This window comes from Gouania willdenowi, chromosome 17 (genome assembly GCF_900634775.1).
Source record: "Gouania willdenowi chromosome 17, fGouWil2.1, whole genome shotgun sequence".
NCBI lineage: Eukaryota > Metazoa > Chordata > Actinopteri > Blenniiformes > Gobiesocidae > Gouania > Gouania willdenowi.
In genome coordinates this window covers 8,048,082-8,061,070 of record NC_041060.1, presented here as the reverse complement: position 1 = coordinate 8,061,070, position 12,989 = coordinate 8,048,082, and positions in this window count along the sequence as shown.

The window sequence follows — 12,989 nt, the reverse complement described above, 5'->3', positions numbered from 1 at the left end:
TAAGTGATGCTGATACAAATTACATTTAATGAATTATAAAAAAATAGAAAATGTTTTTTCTTTGCAAATGTATTAATAAAGAGCTGTACCACGGTTCTAAAATATGTGATTGCAAATTGTACATTATTTTCTATGAGATTTGAAAAAAGTCTATTTTCGTTTTCAAAAAAAGGTTGCATTTTTTTTTTTTTTTTTAGTATTTTGTCACAATGGGGGGCCCTGGGAGTTTTTCATTTGTCTAAGGGAAGTACAGTAGAAAAGGTTTGTAACCACTGCCTTCATTGATAAGTGTAGATTCTGCTATTGTTGAAAAGGATGTGTTGTAAAGACATGTTGGAGATGTGCGCTCATTTTTAAATAATTCTACATTTTAAAGCAACCCTTATCTGCACTGAAATGAAATATTTTAGAACAATCTACTGACATACAATGCTTTACAGAACAGCATGCTATTGTAGACTTAACATGTGTAAAGTTAGAACATTATTTTTATAATAATACATTTTGATCTAAAGTGGGCCGGTCTATATTCATCCCAGTTTAAGTGTTCATATCTTATTTGCACTAGTTTTTAGGGTGTTCTAATAGCATTATCTAAATCAAAACAAAAATTCCAAACTTTTTTGCCTTACTAAGCCTTACCTCTGATTTGGGGTGTTTATTACTTCATTGTCAACTTTTTTCTCTTTTTTCACATCTTACTGCATTTTCATCCCAGTTTAAGTGTGCACATCATATTTGCACTAATTTTACGGTCTTCTGATAGCATTATCTCAGAAAAAAAAATCTAAAGTTTTTTAACTTTTATGCCTTACCTCTGATATTAGGTGTTGGTCACTTTTTTCTCATTTTTCATGCCTTACTACATTTTCATCCCAGTTTAAGTGTGCACATAATATTTGCAATAGTTTTTAGGGTGTCCTGATAGCGTTATCTCAGAAATTAAAAAAATAAGTTTTTCAACTTTTATGCCTTACTATAGCCTTACCTCTGATATTAGGTGTTTGTCACTTTTTTCTCATTTTTCATGCCTTACTGCATTTTCATCCCAGTTTAAGTGTTAATATCTTTTTTGCACTAGTTTTAGGGTGTTCTGATAGCTTTATCTCAGAAAAAAAAAATCTAAAATTTTTCAACTTTTATGCCTTACTATAGCCTTACCTCTGATATTATGTGTTTGTCACTTTTTTCTCATTTTTCATGCCTTACTGCATTTTCATCCCAGTTTAAGTGTGCACATAATATTTGCAATAGTTTTTAGGGTGTCCTGATAGTATTATCTCAGAAATTTAAAAAAAAAAAAATTTCAACTTTTATGCCTTACTATAGCCTTACCTCTGATATTAGGTGTTTGTCACTTTTTCCTCATTTTTCATGCCTTACTGCATTTTCATCTCGGGTTAAGTGTTAATATCTTTTTTGCACTAGTTTTAGGGTGTTCTGATAGCTTTATCTCAGAAAAAAAAAATCTAAAATTTTTCAACTTTTATGCCTTACTATAGCCTTTCCTCTGATATTAGGTGTTTGTCACTTTTTTCTCATTTTTCATGCCTTACTGCATTTTCATCCCAGTTTAAGTGTTAATATCTTTTTTGCACTAGTTTTAGGGTGTTCTGATAGCTTTATCTCAGAAAAAATAATCTAAAATTTTTCAACTTTTATTACTTACTATAGCCTTTCCTCTGATATTAGGTGTTTGTCACTTTTTTCTCATTTTTCATGCCTTACTGAATTTTCATCCCAGTTTAAGTGTGCACATAATATTTGCAATAGTTTTTAGGGTGTCCTGATAGCATTATCTCAGAAATTTTAAAAAAATTTTTTTCAACTTTTATGCCTTACTATAGCCTTACCTCTGATTTGGGGTGTTAGTAACTTTGTCTCATTTTTTTGCCTTACTGCATTTTCATCCCAGTTTAAGTGTGAATATCTTTTTTGCACTAGTTTTAGGGTGTTCTGATAGCATTATCTCAGAAATTAAAAAAAAATTTTTTTCAACTTTTATGCCTTACCTCTGATATTAGGTGTTTGTCACTTTTTTCTCATTTTTCATGCCTTACTGCATTTTCATCCCAGTTTAAGTGTTAATATCTTTTTTGCACTAGTTTTAGGGTGTTCTGATAGCGTTATCTCAGAAAAAAAAATCTAAAATTTTTCAACTTTTATGCCTTACTTTAGCCTTACCTCTGATATTAGGTGTTTGTCACTTTTTTCTCATTTTTCATGCCTTACTGCATTTTCATCCCAGTTTAAGTGTGCACATAATATTTGCAATAGTTTTTAGGGTGTCCTGATAGCATTATCTCAGAAATTTAAAAAAAAAATGTTCAACTTTTATGCCTTACTATAGCCTTACCTCTGATTTGGGGTGTTAGTAACTTTGTCTCATTTTTTTGCCTTACTGCATTTTCATCCCAGTTTAAGTGTGAATATCTTTTTTGCACTAGTTTTAGGGTGTTCTGATAGCATTATCTCAGAAATTAAAAAAAAAAATTTTTCAACTTTTATGCCTTACCTCTGATATTAGGTGTTTGTCACTTTTTTCTCATTTTTCATGCCTTACTGCATTTTCATCCCAGTTTAAGTGTTAATATCTTTTTTGCACTAGTTTTAGGGTGTTCTGATAGCGTTATCTCAGAAAAAAAAAAATAAAGTTTTTCAACTTTTATGCCTTACTATAGCCTTTCCTCTGATATTAGGTTTTTGTCACTTTTTTCTCATTTTTCATGCCTTACTGCATTTTCATCCCAGTTTAAGTGTGACTAAATTTTTTTGCAGTAGTTTTAGGATGTTATGATAGCTTTATCTCAGAAAAAAAAAATCTAAAATTTTTCAACTTTTATGCCTTACTATAGCCTTACCTCTGATATTAGGTGTTTTTCACTTTTTTCTCATTTTTCATGCCTTACTGCATTTTCATCCCAGTTTAAGTGTGCACATAATATTTGCAATAGTTTTTAGGGTGTCCTGATAGCATTATCTCAGAAATTTAAAAAAATTTTTTTCAACTTTTATGCCTTACTATAGCCTTACCTCTGATATTAGGTGTTTGTCACTTTTTTCTCATTTTTCATGCCTTACTGCATTTTCATCCCAGTTTAAGTGTGCACATAATATTTGCAATAGTTTTTAGGGTGTCCTGATAGCGTTATCTCAGAAATTAAAAAAATAAGTTTTTCAACTTTTATGCCTTACTATAGCCTTACCTCTGATATTAGGTGTTTGTCACTTTTTTCTCATTTTTCATGCCTTACTGCATTTTCATCCCAGTTTAAGTGTGCACATAATATTTGCAATAGTTTTTAGGGTGTCCTGATAGCATTATCTCAGAAATTAAAAAAATCAGTTTTTCAACTTTTATGCCTATTTGGGGTGTTAGTAACTTTTTCTCATTTTTTTTGCCTTACTGCATTTTCATCCCAGTTTAAGTGTGACTAAATTTTTTGCAGTAGTTTTAGGGTGTTCTGATAGCTTTATCTCAGAAAAAAAAAATCTAAAATTTTTCAACTTTTATGCCTTACAATATAGCCTTACCTCTGATATCAGGTGTTTTTCACTTTTTTCTCATTTTTCATGCCTTACTGCATTTTCATCCCAGTTTAAGTGTTAATATCTTTTTTGCACTAGTTTTAGGGTGTTCTGATAGCGTTATCTCAGAAAAAAAAATGTAAAGTTTTTCAACTTTTATGCCTTACTATAGCCTTACCTCTGATATTAGGTGTTTGTCACTTTATTCTCATTTTTCATGCCTTACTGCATTTTCATCCCAGTTTAAGTGTTAATATCTTTTTTGCACTAGTTTTAGGGTGTTCTGATAGCTTTATCTCAGAAAAAAAAAATCTAAAATTTTTCAACTTTTATGCCTTACTATAGCCTTTCCTCTGATATTAGGTGTTTGTCACTTTTTTCTCATTTTTCATGCCTTACTGAATTTTCATCCCAGTTGAAGTGTGCACATAATATTTGCAATAGTTTTTAGGGTGTCCTGATAGCATTCTCTCAGAAATTTAAAAAAAAAATTTTTCAACTTTTATGCCTTACTATAGCCTTACCTCTGATATTAGGTGTTTGTCACTTTTTTCTCATTTTTCATGCCTTACTGCATTTTCATCCCAGTTTAAGTGTGACTAAATTTTTTGCAGTAGTTTTAGGGTGTTCTGATAGCTTTATCTCAGAAAAAAAAAAATCTAAAATTTTTCAACTTTTATGCCTTACTATAGCCTTACCTCTGATATTAGGTGTTTTTCACTTTTTTCTCATTTTTCATGCCTTACTGCATTTTCATCCCAGTTTAAGTGTGCACATAATATTTGCAATAGTTTTTAGGGTGTCCTGATAGCATTATCTCAGAAATTTAAAAAAAAATTTTTTCAACTGTTATGCCTTACTATAGCCTTACCTCTGATATTAGGTGTTTGTCACTTTTTTCTCATTTTTCATGCCTTACTGCATTTTCATACCAGTTTAAGTGTGCACATAATATTTGCAATAGTTTTTAGGGTGTCCTGATAGCATTATCTCAGAAATTTAAAAAAAAAAAATTTTCAACTTTTATGCCTTACTATAGCCTTACCTCTGATATTAGGTGTTTGTCACTTTTTCCTCATTTTTCATGCCTTACTGCATTTTCATCCCAGTTTAAGTGTTAATATCTTTTTTGCACTAGTTTTAGGGTGTTCTGATAGCTTTATCTCAGAAAAAAAAAATCTAAAATTTTTCAACTTTTATGCCTTACTTTAGCCTTACCTCTGATATTAGGTGTTTGTCACTTTTTTCTCATTTTTCATGCCTTACTGCATTTTCATCCCAGTTTAAGTGTGAATATCTTTTTTGGACTAGTTTTAGGGTGTTCTGATAGCATTATCTCAGAAATTAAAAAAAAATTTTTTTCAACTTTTATGCCTTACTATAGCCTTACCTCTGATATTAGGTGTTTGTCACTTTTTTCTCATTTTTCATGCCTTACTGCATTTTCATCCCAGTTTAAGTGTGCACATAATATTTGCAATAGTTTTTAGGGTGTCCTGATAGCATTATCTCAGAAATTTAAAAAAAAAAATTTTCAACTTTTATGCCTTACTATAGCCTTACCTCTGATATTAGGTGTTTGTCACTTTTTTCCTCATTTTTCATGCCTTACTGCATTTTCATCCCAGTTTAAGTGTGACTAAATTTTTTGCAGTAGTTTAGGATGTTATGATAGCTTTATCTCAGAAAAAAAAAATCTAAAATTTTTCAACTTTATGCCTTACTATAGCCTTACCTCTGATATTAGGTGTTTGTCACTTTTTCCTCATTTTTCATGCCTTACTGCATTTTCATCCCAGTTTAAGTGTTAATATCTTTTTTGCACTAGTTTTAGGGTGTTCTGATAGCTTTATCTCAGAAAAAAAAAATCTAAAATTTTTCAACTTTTATGCCTTACTATAGCCTTACCTCTGATATTAGGTGTTTTTCACTTTTTTCTCATTTTTCATGCCTTGCTGCATTTTCATCCCAGTTTAAGTGTGCACATAATATTTGCAATAGTTTTTAGGGTGTCCTGATAGCATTATCTCAGAAATTTAAAAAAAAAATTTTTCAACTTTTATGCCTTACTATAGCCTTACCTCTGATATTAGGTGTTAGGGTTAGGTTTAGGGTTAGGGTTAGGGTCTCATTTTTCATGCCTTACTGCATTTTCATCCCAGTTTAAGTGTGCACATAATATTTGCAATAGTTTTTAGGGTGTCCTGATAGCATTATCTCAGAAATTTAAAAAAAAAAAATTTCAACTTTTATGCCTTACTATAGCCTTACCTCTGATATTAGGTGTTTGTCACTTTTTCCTCATTTTTCATGCCTTACTGCATTTTCATCCCAGTTTAAGTGTGACTAAATTTTTTGCAGTAGTTTTAGGATGTTATGATAGCTTTATCTCAGAAAAAAAAATCTAAAATTTTTCAACTTTTATGCCTTACTATAGCCTTACCTCTGATATTAGGTGTTTTTCACTTTTTTCTCATTTTTCATGCCTTACTGCATTTTCATCCCAGTTTAAGTGTGCACATAATATTTGCAATAGTTTTTAGGGTGTCCTGATAGCATTATCTCAGAAATTTAAAAAAAAATATTTTCAACTTTTATGCCTTACTATAGCCTTACCTCTGATATTAGGTGTTTGTCACTTTTTCCTCATTTTTCATGCCTTACTGCATTTTCATCCCAGTTTAAGTGTTAATATCTTTTTTGCACTAGTTTTAGGGTGTTCTGATAGCTTTATCTCAGAAAAAAAAATCTAAAATTTTTCAACTTTTATGCCTTACTATAGCCTTACCTCTGATATTAGGTGTTTTTCACTTTTTTCTCATTTTTCATGCCTTGCTGCATTTTCATCCCAGTTTAAGTGTGCACATAATATTTGCAATAGTTTTTAGGGTGTCCTGATAGCATTATCTCAGAAATTTAAAAAAAAAATTTTTCAACTTTTATGCCTTACTATAGCCTTACCTCTGATATTAGGTGTTAGGGTTAGGGTTAGGGTCTCATTTTTCATGCCTTACTGCATTTTCATCCCAGTTTAAGTGTCCATGTTACGACCCCCTCTAGGATGTCATGCCAAGGTTTGAGGGGCCGCAACATAAACAAGACGCCACACAGAAAACAACGATTATCAAAAGTATTTATTGACAAAATTATAAAAGTAACAAACAGAACAAACTAAAAGGGACTGGAGACCCTGGCCAAACTGAACAAAAGTAGGGAGGACACTAGGCCAACCCTATACAGGGCCGTCGTCCCAGCGTCCACCCTCTTAACTACAAAAACATACAAAAGACTAAAACTACCGGAACACGAAAACAAAACTACCAGAAATATCCAATCCAAACTAAAATAACAAACTTACAAACATCTCCAGTAAGGAGCAGCAGAACTCTCCCCACATTGCTGCTGGTCAGTTGTTGTGCCTCCTGCTTTCTGGTCCTCTCAGCCCTTTATATGGCTCCTCCTCCCTCTCCTACCTGATTACTGATGTGAGCCAGGTGTGTTAGGAGAGGAGAGGAAGGGCAGGCTGAGAGGCCAGGAGGCACCAGCCGTAACAGTGCACATAATATTTGCAATAGTTTTGGGTGTTCTGATAGCTTCATCTCAGAAAAAAAAAATCTAAATTTTTTCACTTTTATGCCTTACTATAGCCATACCTCTGATATTAGGTGTTTGTCACTTTTTTCATGCCTTACTGAATTTTCATCCCAGTTTAAGTGTGCACATAATATTTGCAATAGTTTTTTAGGGTGTCCTGATAGCATTATCTCAGAAATTAAAAAAATAAGTTTTTCAACTTTTATGCCTTACTAAAGCCTTACCTCTGATATTAGGTGTTTGTCACTTTTTCTCATATTTCATGCCTTACTGCATTTTCATCCCAGTTTAAGTGTTAATATCTTTTTTGCACTAGTTTTAGGGTGTTCTGATAGCTTTATCTCAGAAAAAAAAAATCTAAAATTTTTCAACTTTTATGCCTTACTATAGCCTTACCTCTGATATTAGGTGTTTGTCACTTTTTTCTCATTTTCATGCCTTACTGAATTTTCATCCCAGTTTAAGTGTGCACATAATATTTGCAATAGTTTTAAGGGTGTCCTGATAGCATTATCTCAGAAATTAAAAAAATAAGTTTTTCAACTTTTATGCCTTACCTCTGATATTAGGTGTTTGTCACTTTTTTCTCATTTTTCATGCCTTACTGCATTTTCATCCCAGTTTAAGTGTGCACATAATATTTGCAATAGTTTTTAGGGTGTCCTGATAGCATTATCTCAGAAATTTTAAAAAAAAAATTTTCAACTTTTATGCCTTACTATAGCCTTACCTCTGATATTAGGTGTTTGTCACTTTTTCCTCATTTTTCATGCCTTACTGCATTTTCATCCCAGTTTAAGTGTTAATATCTTTTTTGCACTAGTTTTAGGGTGTTCTGATAGCTTTATCTCAGAAAAAAAAAATCTAAAATTTTTCAACTTTTATGCCTTACTTTAGCCTTACCTCTGATATTAGGTGTTTGTCACTTTTTTCTCATTTTTCATGCCTTACTGCATTTTCATCCCAGTTTAAGTGTGAATATCTTTTTTGGACTAGTTTTAGGGTGTTCTGATAGCATTATCTCAGAAATTAAAAAAAAATTTTTTTCAACTTTTATGCCTTACTATAGCCTTACCTCTGATATTAGGTGTTTGTCACTTTTTTCTCATTTTTCATGCCTTACTGCATTTTCATCCCAGTTTAAGTGTGCACATAATATTTGCAATAGTTTTTAGGGTGTCCTGATAGCATTATCTCAGAAATTTAAAAAAAAAAATTTTCAACTTTTATGCCTTACTATAGCCTTACCTCTGATATTAGGTGTTTGTCACTTTTTCCTCATTTTTCATGCCTTACTGCATTTTCATCCCAGTTTAAGTGTGACTAAATTTTTTGCAGTAGTTTTAGGATGTTATGATAGCTTTATCTCAGAAATAAAAAAATCTAAAATTTTTCAACTTTTATGCCTTACTATAGCCTTACCTCTGATATTAGGTGTTTGTCACTTTTTCCTCATTTTTCATGCCTTACTGCATTTTCATCCCAGTTTAAGTGTTAATATCTTTTTTGCACTAGTTTTAGGGTGTTCTGATAGCTTTATCTCAGAAAAAAAAAATCTAAAATTTTTCAACTTTTATGCCTTACTATAGCCTTACCTCTGATATTAGGTGTTTTTCACTTTTTTCTCATTTTTCATGCCTTGCTGCATTTTCATCCCAGTTTAAGTGTGCACATAATATTTGCAATAGTTTTTAGGGTGTCCTGATAGCATTATCTCAGAATTTAAAAAAAAAATTTTCAACTTTTATGCCTTACTATAGCCTTTACCTCTGATATTAGGTGGTAGGGTTTAGGTTTAGGGTTAGGGTTAGGGTCTCATTTTTCATGCCTTACTGCATTTTCATCCCAGTTTAAGTGTGCACATAATATTTGCAATAGTTTTTAGGGTGTCCTGATAGCATTATCTCAGAAATTTAAAAAAAAAAAAATTCAACTTTTATGCCTTACTATAGCCTTACCTCTGATATTAGGTGTTTGTCACTTTTTCCTCATTTTTCATGCCTTACTGCATTTTCATCCCAGTTTAAGTGTGACTAAATTTTTTGCAGTAGTTTTAGGATGTTATGATAGCTTTATCTCAGAAAAAAAAAATCTAAAATTTTTCAACTTTTATGCCTTACTATAGCCTTACCTCTGATATTAGGTGTTTGTCACTTTTTCTCATTTTCATGCCTTACTGCATTTTCATCCCAGTTTAAGTGTGCACATAATATTTGCAATAGTTTTTAGGGTGTCCTGATAGCATTATCTCAGAAATTTAAAAAAAAAATTTTTCAACTTTTATGCCTTACTATAGCCTTACCTCTGATATTAGGTGTTTGTCACTTTTTCCTCATTTTTCATGCCTTACTGCATTTTCATCCAGTTTAAGTGTTTAATATCTTTTTTGCACTAGTTTTAGGGTGTTCTGATAGCTTTATCTCAGAAAAAAAAATCTAAAATTTTTCAACTTTTATGCCTTACTATAGCCTTCCTCTGATATTAGGTGTTTGTTCACTTTTTCTCATTTTTCATGCCTTACTGCATTTTCATCCCAGTTTAAGTGTGCACATAATATTTGCAATAGTTTTTAGGGTGTCCTGATAGCATTATCTCAGAAATTTAAAAAAAAATTTTTTCAACTTTTATGCCTTACTATAGCCTTACCTCTGATATTAGGTGTTAGGGTTAGGGTTAGGGTTAGGGTCTCATTTTTCATGCCTTACTGCATTTTCATCCAGGTTTAAGTGTGCACATAATATTTGCAATAGTTTTTAGGGTGTCCTGATAGCATTATCTCAGAAATTTAAAAAAAAAAATTTTCAACTTTTATGCCTTACTATAGCCTTACCTCTGATATTAGGTGTTTGTCACTTTTTTCCTCATTTTCATTGCCTTACTGCATTTTCATCCCAGTTTAAGTGTGACTAAATTTTTTGCAGTAGTTTTAGGATGTTATGATAGCTTTATCTCAGAAATAAAAAAATCTAAAATTTTTCAACTTTTATGCCTTACTTATAGCCTTACCTCTGATATTAGGTGTTTTTCACTTTTTTCTCATTTTTCATGCCTTACTGCATTTTCATCCCAGTTTAAGTGTGCACATAATATTTGCAATAGTTTTAGGGTGTCCTGATAGCATTATCTCAGAAATGTAAAAAAAAATTTTTTCAACTTTTATGCCTTACTATAGCCTGACCTCTGATATTAGGTGTTTGTCACTTTTTTCCTCATTTTTCATGCCTTACTGCATTTTCATCCCAGTTTAAGTGTCCATGTTACGACCCCCTCTAGGATGTCATGCCAAGGTTTGAGGGGCCGCAACATAAACAAGACGCCACACAGAAAACAACGATTATCAAAAGTATTTATTGACAAAATTATAAAAGTACCAACAGAACAAACTAAAAGGGACTGGAGACCCTGGCCAAACTGAACAAAAGTAGGGAGGACACTAGGCCAACCCTATACAGGGCCGTCGTCCCAGCGTCCACCCTCTTAACTACAAAAACATACAAAAGACTAAAACTACCGGAACACGAAAACAAAACTACCAGAAATATCCAGTCCAAACTAAAATAACAAACTTACAAACATCTCCAGTAAGGAGCAGCAGAACTCTCCCCACATTGCTGCTGGCAGTTGTTGTGCCTCCTGCTTTCTGGTCCTCTCAGCCCTTTATATGGCTCCTCCTCCCTCTCCTACCTGATTACTGATGTGAGCCAGGTGTGTTAGGAGAGGAGAGGAAGGGCAGGCTGAGAGGCCAGGAGGCACCAGCCGTAACAGTGCACATAATATTTGCAATAGTTTTGGGTGTTCTGATAGCTTCATCTCAGAAAAAAAAAATCTAAATTTTTTCAACTTTTATGCCTTACTATAGCCATACCTCTGATATTAGGTGTTTGTCACTTTTTTCATGCCTTACTGAATTTTCATCCCAGTTTAAGTGTGCACATAATATTTGCAATAGTTTTTTAGGGTGTCCTGATAGCATTATCTCAGAAATTAAAAAAATAAGTTTTTCAACTTTTATGCCTTACTAAAGCCTTACCTCTGATATTAGGTGTTTGTCACTTTTTTCATGCCTTACTGAATTTTCATCCCAGTTTAAGTGTTAATATCTTTTTTGCACTAGTTTTAGGGTGTTCTGATAGCTTTATCTCAGAAAAAAAAAATCTAAAATGTTCAACTTTTATGCCTTACTATAGCCTTACCTCTGATATTAGGGGTTTGGTCCTTTTTTCTCATTTTTCATGCCTTACTGAATTTTCATCCCAGTTTAAGTGTGCACATAATATTTGCAATAGTTTTAAGGGTGTCCTGATAGCATTATCTCAGAAATTAAAAAAATAAGTTTTTCAACTTTTATGCCTTACCTCTGATATTAGGTGTTTGTCCACTTTTTTCTCATTTTCATGCCTTACTGCATTTTCATCCATTTTAAGTGTGCACATAATATTTGCAATAGTTTTTAGGGTGTCCTGATCGCATTCTCTCAGAAATTAAAAAAAAAAATTTTTCAACTTTTATGCCTTACTATAGCCTTTACCTCTGATATTAGGTGTTTGTCACTTTTTTCTCATTTTTCATGCTTACTGCATTTTCATCCCAGTTTAGTGTTAATATCTTTTTGCTCTAGTTTTAGGGTGTTCTGATAGCTTCATCTCAGAAAAAAAAATCTAAATTTTTCAACCTTTTATGCCTTACTATAGCCTTACCTCTGATATTAGGGTGTTTGTCACTTTTTTTCTCATTTTTCATGCCTTGACTGCGTTTCATCCAGTTTAAGTGTGACAAATTTTTGCAGTAGTTTTAGGGTGTTCTGATAGCTTATCTCAGAAAAAAAAATCTAAAATTTTTCAACTTTTATGCCTACTAAAAGTTACCTCTGAGTACCTCTGATATGAGTTTTTTCACTTTTTCTCAGTTTTCATGCCTTACTGCATTTTCATCCCAGTTTAAGTGTGCACATAATATTGTTGCAATAGTTTTTAGGGTGTCCTGATAGCATTATCTCAGAAATTAAAAAAAAATTTTTTCAACTGTTATGCCTTACTATAGCCTTACCTCTGATATTAGGTGTTTGTCACTTTTTTCTCATTTTTCATGCCTTACTGCATTTTCATCCCAGTTTAAGTGTGCACATAATATTTGCAATAGTTTTTAGGGTGTCCTGATAGCATTATCTCAGAAATTTAAAAAAAATTTTTTCAACTTTTATGCCTTACTATAGCCTTACCTCTGATATAGGTGTTTGTCACTTTTTCCTCATTTTTCATGCCTTACTGCATTTCATCCCAGTTTTAAGTGTTAATATCTTTTTGCACTAGTTTTAGGGTGTTCTGATAGCTTTATCTCAGAAAAAAAAATCTAAAATTTTTCAACTTTTATGCCTTACTATAGCCTTTCCTTTGATATTAGGTGTTTGTCACTTTTTTTCTCATTTTTCATGCCTTACTGCATTTTCATCCCAGTTTAAGTGTTAATTTCTTTTTTGCACTAGTTTTAGGGTGTTCTGATAGCATTATCTCAGAAATTAAAAAAATAAATTTTTCAACTTTTATGCTTACTATAGCCTTACCTCTGATATTAGGTGTTTGTCACTTTTTCTCATTTTTTATGCCTTACTGCATTTTCATCCCAGTTTAAGTGTGAATATCTTTTTTGCTCTAGTTTTAGGGTGTTCTGATAGCTTCATCTCAGAAAAAAAAAATCTAAAATTTTTCAACTTTTATGCCTTACTATAGCCTTACCTCTGATATTAGGTGTTTGTCACTTTTTTCTCATTTTTCATGCCTTACTGCATTTTCATACCAGTTTAAGTGTTAATATCTTTTTTGCACTAGTTTTAGGGTGTTCTGATAGCTTTATCTCAGAAAAAAAAAATC